Genomic DNA, 7128 nt, shown 5'->3' on the forward strand with positions numbered 1-7128 from the left:
CAAAGAGTCAAAGAGAAAGTTTTCGTTGCTTTTTTTTTTCTTGTTAGTTCAGCATAGCCAACAGTAAAGGCCTTGTTTACATTAAGCAAATGTGCAATGATGCAGCAAAATCAATTTAGTCACACTGATGCAAATCCCTCATATGGATGTAATGCCTGTGTGCAAAGTAGGGCATTTCTGAATGTACACAATATTTAAAATGAAGTGAAAGAGACAGTTTCTATTCTTCCCAGCTGATTCCTTAATGTGATTCATATAGGCACCCCTGATAGCCTAAGCTGAAGGAAAGGGACTTTCTAGTTAAAAATAGGGGTTTATTAGGAGTACCGTTGATCATGAAGGAATATCATGACCTTCAGATTGCAAGTTGCAGTAACTTAACAGATAGATTAATACTTTTAAAAAACACCCATTACATTTAAACTGAGCACACTTGACCTTAAAAACATTGGGAAAATAAATATGTGATTGCATAACTCCATTTTACCATTACTTTTCAGAACAGAAGTGAAAATGAATGTATTTTTGGTCCTGGGCTGTTCTTAGTAATTTAATGTGATCTGTCATCAACAAGAGGGAAAACAAATTTCTGACACTCAATAAGAATAAGAAGAGAACAAAATGTACCTTACTGTGGGTAAGATCTATGGGCAAAAAATGGCACAGCCTGTGAAGGTGTTTACTGAAAAACAGGGGAAGTGACAGTAGGAACACCAGTAATGAGATAAAGACCATTTTCCTTTGCAGTCTGCAGAGGTTTGGGGATTAGTCTTTTTTCAGTTTTTGGTTTTGTAATAATGCTTCAGACAATTGTGAAGTTGGAGTAAAAATTCTGGTCATTTGGTAAATGTCTTTAAGAATTTTTTGGGGAAAAAAGACCCCAAATAATTTATGTTGCAGTATAATGTTTATTTAACAAGGTAATAAATGAAAGACCAAAATCCAAACAAAATATTTTTACTGAAAACATAGTTTTTAATCAAATCCAGACTATGTTTCAGAAGCTTTTCCTTACAAATTATTTTAAAACTGGGGAAAATTTTTGCTAATCTGATGGGAATCACATTTTGAAACCTGGGAATCTTTTGTTAAATGAAATTTTTATTCTCCTTACAGCTAAAGACTCACACCAGGGAAGTGAAAAAAGATGTCATATTGGGCTTCCTTTCCATGCGTGTTTACCTACGACCATTGCTACTGATGCCAAAAGTGACTGATAAAGCAACATTTTTTTTTCTCCGCCACTCTCACTAAAAAAGAAAAAGAAGTTTAGGAAGTCCCTTTTCAGGAATGAAGCCAAGGTGGAATCTCATCCTGGTGGGTTACAGCCTCCCAATGGAGCTGGGTGACTTGAGAAACACTGTTCTGTACGTCCAAATTCTCTTTGGACCTTCCCAGAAACATACATTAACAGTAGTTTGCAGTGCTTAATTTTTTTTCTAACAACAGTGCTAATGCTAACAAGAGCCCAAGTAGGAAGCCCTCATCAGAGAAAGAGACAGGGGCAAGGGAAGTGCTTAGGCAGGTAGGGAGCTAAGCACTCAATTATTACTGAATTTCAAATCCACAGGCACTACAGCTATACCCCCTGCCTTATAATTCCTGAGATTACTGAGTTTTATCAACAGAAGCTGAGGCCCCCACCGGATAATTCCCGAGTTCCTTGAAATGAGTCTAATACCCAACAGGGTTACTTGTGCTGCTGCAGAAAGCTATTTCTGGCCTTTTACGTGTCAGAAAAGAAACTGGATGTGACGGATTTGGAGCTGCCCTGGGATAATTTAGGAATATGGTCTGTTGGCCTGATTATTTGGATGAATGTCTGAGTTTAACTCATCAGGGGTTTGCTTGCCACTGTACTCTTAAATAATCGCTGGGCTGGTCTATACTTGCAACCCTGGGATGCCCCACTTCCATTGGGGCCACACAGCCATGGAGCATGGGGACTTGGAAGGGGAAGAGATTCAGTTTTGAACCCCAGGCAGTCCTAGCATCCTGCTCATTCCTAGAAGAGATGTAGGTCTCCAAAAGTCCACTGGGGATTAGATATGGGACCTGTAACTGCTTGATAAAGTGACTGGATAGAGCATTTTTGTGAGCATCCAATGCTGATAAAGGGCAGGTGCCAAGAGGATGGGGCCATTTTTTTTTTTCAGTGGTGCCCAGTGACAGGACAAGAGGTAATAGGCACAAACTTGAACATAGGAAGTTCCATCTAAACTTGAGGAGGAACTTTTTTACTTTGAGGGTGGCAGAGCACTGGAACAGGCTGTCCAGGGAGGTGGGGGACTCTCCATCTCTGGAGACATTCAAAACCCGCCTGGACACGTTCCTGTGCAACCTGTTCTAGGATGACTTGCTTTGGCAGGGGGGCTGGACTAGATGATCTCCAGAGGTCCCTTCCAACCCCATGTGATTCTGTGATTCTGTGACTGTTGGGGGACATTACTTGGGATGTGTTCACATTTAGCCATGCTAATTCCATGTGTTTGTGAAATTTTCTATGGAACTGAAGGATATCCCCAAAAAATAAATTTTGGAAGAAAAAGGGTTTGTGAATCCCATGGTAATTTTCAGCAGTTTTTATCTGAACTGTGCGTTCAGAACTGGCATGTTGCCTCTCCCCTCAGGCAAGCCCTTTTTCCATGAAAAGGGAAGACCTAAGGGGATGACCCCAGGGTTAATTTACAAATGCACAGTGACTTCCCTGAACATGAAACTAATGGGAAGCTGTGGAGTGGTGATGTTATTCCACGGTTTAGAGTGAAGGCATGTTGGGTGGAGCACTGGAAACATTACAGGGCAGCTGGCCCGCTCCAGCGTGTTGGACCCAGCCTCATCTGTGGTGAGCTTCCAGCTCCAGCTGAGACCAAGATGGTCAAGTGAATCTCTTCTCCACTGTGAAAGAAGAGTGCCAGTGGTTATTTGCCAGCTGCTGAAGAAATATTTGGCTTGGGTAAATAGTATACATAATAGGACACAAAGAAGGTTTCTAAGAAACCATCTCTCAATTTGGAAGAAGAGGGATTTTTTTTGTGTGTGTGTGTATATGTTGGGTAAGTGAAGTACAGAAAACAGAAAGCTGAAAATCCTAAGAAAATTACTTGAACCAGGTTTTGTTCACTCTCTCTTGGCTGAGAGGACAAGTAAGTAGTTTACTACAGCTTTATGGGTTCTTGATTGTGGAGTTCAAAAAGGCAGCCTACAGGCCTAAAATGTACTCCAGAATAATTCCTAATTCAGCCATCATAGCTAGGGAGGCACTATGTTCATTCACTGCTTATTCCAGCTGTTTTGGTATGTAAATTCTCCTTCTTCACTGTTGCTACAAAGGTGAATGTATTACATCTCCATAACCATGAATTTCTAATGCACTCATCTTGCCCCCATTGAACATCTTTTATGTTTATGGATTTCACTCAACAGCAAAACCAACCAAATATTAGGGCATCCATTTGTCAAGAGAAGCCAGACTAGAAAATACTGTATATTCTGGGGCATATCCTCCCGGTGACTGTTTTGTGTTGTTGGTAGTGGAGTTCTGGCCACCTCTTGGATGACCACAGTGGCACAAGCATTTTTTAATGATACAGATGGAGTGCTGAGTCTCCTCTACCACTTCCTTCATTCACAGTTGCCACATAAAGGATAAAGCTGAGCTGTCCAGATCACACTGCAAGCCCCATGGCTTTATTTTGGTCTGCAAAAAAACTTTGGAAAGAGATGGTTTAGTGTCACATGGCTGTCTGAGGAGAAGGAAACGTACATGCCAACGCTTAGGGGTAATCCAGGAAGGGCTGCGTTTTGTAAGGCCAAGTGACTGACTACTAGAAAATCTAGAAATACAGGCAGGAGACAAACAAACAACTAAACCAGAGACAAAAGGAAGAAATCAGAGCCAGCAAGTGAATTCTGTGTGCAAAGAACTCCTAGTCACCAGCCCTCCATCGAGAAGTTCTGCTGGGCAGTGGGCAGCCACTTCCTCTCACAGCTGAAGCTTCTGAATGGGAACTTTTTGTAGAGCATTTTGTGGGAATCTAGATTACAAATGGCAAAGATCTAGATTGTGGTCACAAAGTGTATATCTAAACAGAAGGCAAAATGCCAGAGCAATAATACCGCTTCTGGAATTTGCTTTAATTGGGATGTCCAGAAGAAGCAGAAAATTTAATACAATGCACGTATTGTGAACAGACGTAACAAGTAACAAAGCAAGCTCTTAAGCTCTTCAGTGAGCACAGAAGAGGGAAGGAGAGATGAAGTAATTTCAACTTCTGATTGTTCCCTGCAGGTAGTCAACATGATTCCCATGCTTTCTAAGCTGACTCCATCAGCTTTTTACCATTTTCATTTCTTCTCCATTGGCTTGTCTCATCCCAGTGCAACACTGGAGAAGTCAACAAGCCATAGCCTGCTTCTGACAGAAACTAGACCAAACTGGCAGCTGTTTTCAGACTGTGAAAAAGAGCTGTTTTCAGCATTACAGCATGTATTGCCTCACGGTGGGTTTGCCTACATCGCCTCCTACAAGCAGCCCCAAGCCAGCTCTGCCTGGGGGCCTTGTTGGCCACATGCAGCATAGCTGTGGTCCAAAAGCAGTGCACCCAGGTGAGTCTAATGGGGTGCAGCATACTTCATTAATTGTTTCCACATTTTGCATGAGCAATGCAGTTACACTTGAAAGTTCTTTCCTGCACTCCCTTGTCTTCCTCTACTGCACGCCTGGTTATCTTGGAATGGTTATTTCTGCTCCTCCCTAACACTTTTTGCTCCTGTCCTGAGTACTCCTAACTAACACTAACAGGAAGGAGAGCAGGGCTCAACATTGAAATTCAAATCACACAAGTTCAAACATTTATTTAAAATCAGATGCTGCTCAGATGCCGTGAGACTACACATTTTACAGCGCAGTTTGTGTAAGCTTTGCAAACATCCCAAGCAAACAATCTTTGCAGAAAACATAACCATATCATTTTACTCATTTCTGGAATTCTGGCTTGTGGGGAAGATCATTCCCAACAATGTCTCTGCTCAGATCCTTTGCAGAGTGGTCTTTGTACTTTTTCATAATATCCCTGTTTTCCTGTGTTGATACCTATTGGAGAAACAGCTTATATGAGTTACAGAAACCATCTAGTTTGATAATCTTATGACTTGCTATCATGCCTCACAAATATATTATTCCTTGACTTTCAGATCATGTTTGCTATTAAAACTAATCAAACACACTTCAGTTATCCCCTGCTTCCTGACAGACCCATTCTAAATGGCATTTTTGATACTTGTTCACCTCATGGAGCCTGTACCATCCTTCTTAGCGTTAATTCCTGAACCTAATTCATCATTAACATTTACATGGTCTCGGTGTGTTAGCTCTCATCACAGGAAATTGTTAGAACATCATCGTGGGGTGTTGGACAGCCAGGCCGGTGCGTGTGGGATCAGAGAAAGAGGATGAAGGAGCTCTACCCTCCCACTTGGAGAGTCTCGGCAGAGGACAGAGGCAGCTGGACTGACTGGGAGGCAGAAGGTGTGCTTCAGGAAACTGCTTCTGGTGACATTTTTTCCCTGTGAGTTGGCAGGTCAAGAGTTGAGGAGTTACAGCTTGTCCCCACTGTTGATATTCTTAAGCAGGGAATGACATTTATCTCTCAACAGTCCCTCATTGTAAAGCCAAACCTGCTCCCTTCCCAAAACAACTTGCAGCGTTGTTCTGCTGTTATCGTGGTAAGTTATGAATGTGAGACATGTTGAATCACAACAACTCTCCTGTACGCAGTTGTTCTGAGTGCTGGAGAAATTTGTCTTTTGCCATGTATGGCATTTTTATGCTCCTATTTATTATGGGTGCAATGTTGGGGTCTTGATGGGATGGCAAGGAAGCAGGAAGCGCGCAGGCCGCTCTGGGATTTTAAGTGCAGACTTCTGGAGTATTCCGAGGAGTGTGGATCAGTTTATGATTCATCTGTGACCAATGTGTGAGCAGCACTTCGTGTCTGCACGTGTACTTAAGCTAAAGCATTTGATTCAATAAAATGCTGCATCCAAACCGGAATTGTACTTTCCCATCGTAGAATCATAGAATGGTTGGAAGGGACTTTTAAGATCGAGTCCAACCATCAACCCAACACTGCCAAAACCACCTCTAAACAATGTCGCTGAACACCACATCTACCTGTCTTTTAAATACCACCAGGAATGGTGATTCTACCACTTCCCTTGGCAGCCCGTTCCAATGTTTGATAGCCCCTTCTGTGAAGAAATTTTTCCTAATATCCATCCTAAACCTCTCCAGGTGTAACTTGAGGCCGTTTCCTCTTGTCCTACCCCTTGTTACTTGGGAGAAGAGACTGAGCCCCACCTCACTACACCCTTCTTTCAGGTAGTTGTAGAGAGTGATAAGGTCCCCCCTCAGCCTTCTTTTCTCCAGGCTGAACAACCCCAGCTCCCTCAGCCACTCCTCTTAAGACTTGTGCTCCAGACCCCTCACCAGCTTTGTTGCCCTTCTCTGGACCCGCTCCAGAATGAGAATGTCCCTCTTGTAGTGAGGGGCCCAAAGCCGAACTCAGTATTTGAGATGGGGCCTCCTTTTCTGCCTTGGTTTTACCCATCCCCAATTAGCCCCACTGAGGCTATGTCCCTGCACGTGGCAGCGCAGCTACGCCTCGCCAAACCCAACGTGGGCCAACATTTCCCAGTTGGGAAACCGAACGTGGGCCATCACTCCCCAGTGTGTGACGTGGGGGAGGAGGACAACCTCTTTAATGTCCTGTCGATGGGACGAAGGCCTCACACCCAGCCAGTGGCCAGGCCGCCACACCTTCTGGCCAGACGTGATGGCGGCCACCTGGGCCGAGGCTGAGAGGACCACGAGCTCCAGTGGGACCGGCAGGCAGCCCTTTCAGTCAGTGGGGGTGGGCTGGAAGGGTGCGGGGCCCCGGTAGCCGGTAGGACGGTGCCAGTGGGCGACACCACGGCCCGGGTGTCGCTGAGGGGAAGCGCCCCGCCCACCAGCCCGGCGGGGAGAAGGCGGGGCGGGGCTTATCGGAGGGGGCGTGGCTTCCGCCGGCGGTCGGGCCGGTTCCTGTGGGGGCGGGAGAAGCGCGCGCCGCACGTAGGCGGTGGCGG

At 44.6% G+C, this 7128-nt stretch overlaps 1 long non-coding RNA gene across 3 annotated transcripts in view; it reads left to right on the forward strand.

Annotated features, from left to right (window-relative positions):
• LOC106885257 overlaps positions 1-6007 on the forward strand; it is a 29629-nt gene extending 23622 nt beyond the window's left edge. For 2 of the 3 annotated variants that reach the window (XR_001411410.1, XR_001411409.1), the window contains exons 7-9: positions 501-637; positions 1117-1367; positions 4292-6007. This is a non-coding gene — a long non-coding RNA (uncharacterized LOC106885257). The remainder of the gene's footprint in view (positions 1-500; positions 638-1116; positions 1368-4291) is intronic. The other variant, XR_001411411.1, reaches the window with a different exon arrangement.
• The last annotated feature ends 1121 nt before the right edge of the window (positions 6008-7128 follow it).

This window comes from Calidris pugnax, unplaced genomic scaffold (genome assembly GCF_001431845.1).
Source record: "Calidris pugnax isolate Ruff unplaced genomic scaffold, ASM143184v1 scaffold1, whole genome shotgun sequence".
NCBI classification, from domain to species: domain Eukaryota; kingdom Metazoa; phylum Chordata; class Aves; order Charadriiformes; family Scolopacidae; genus Calidris; species Calidris pugnax.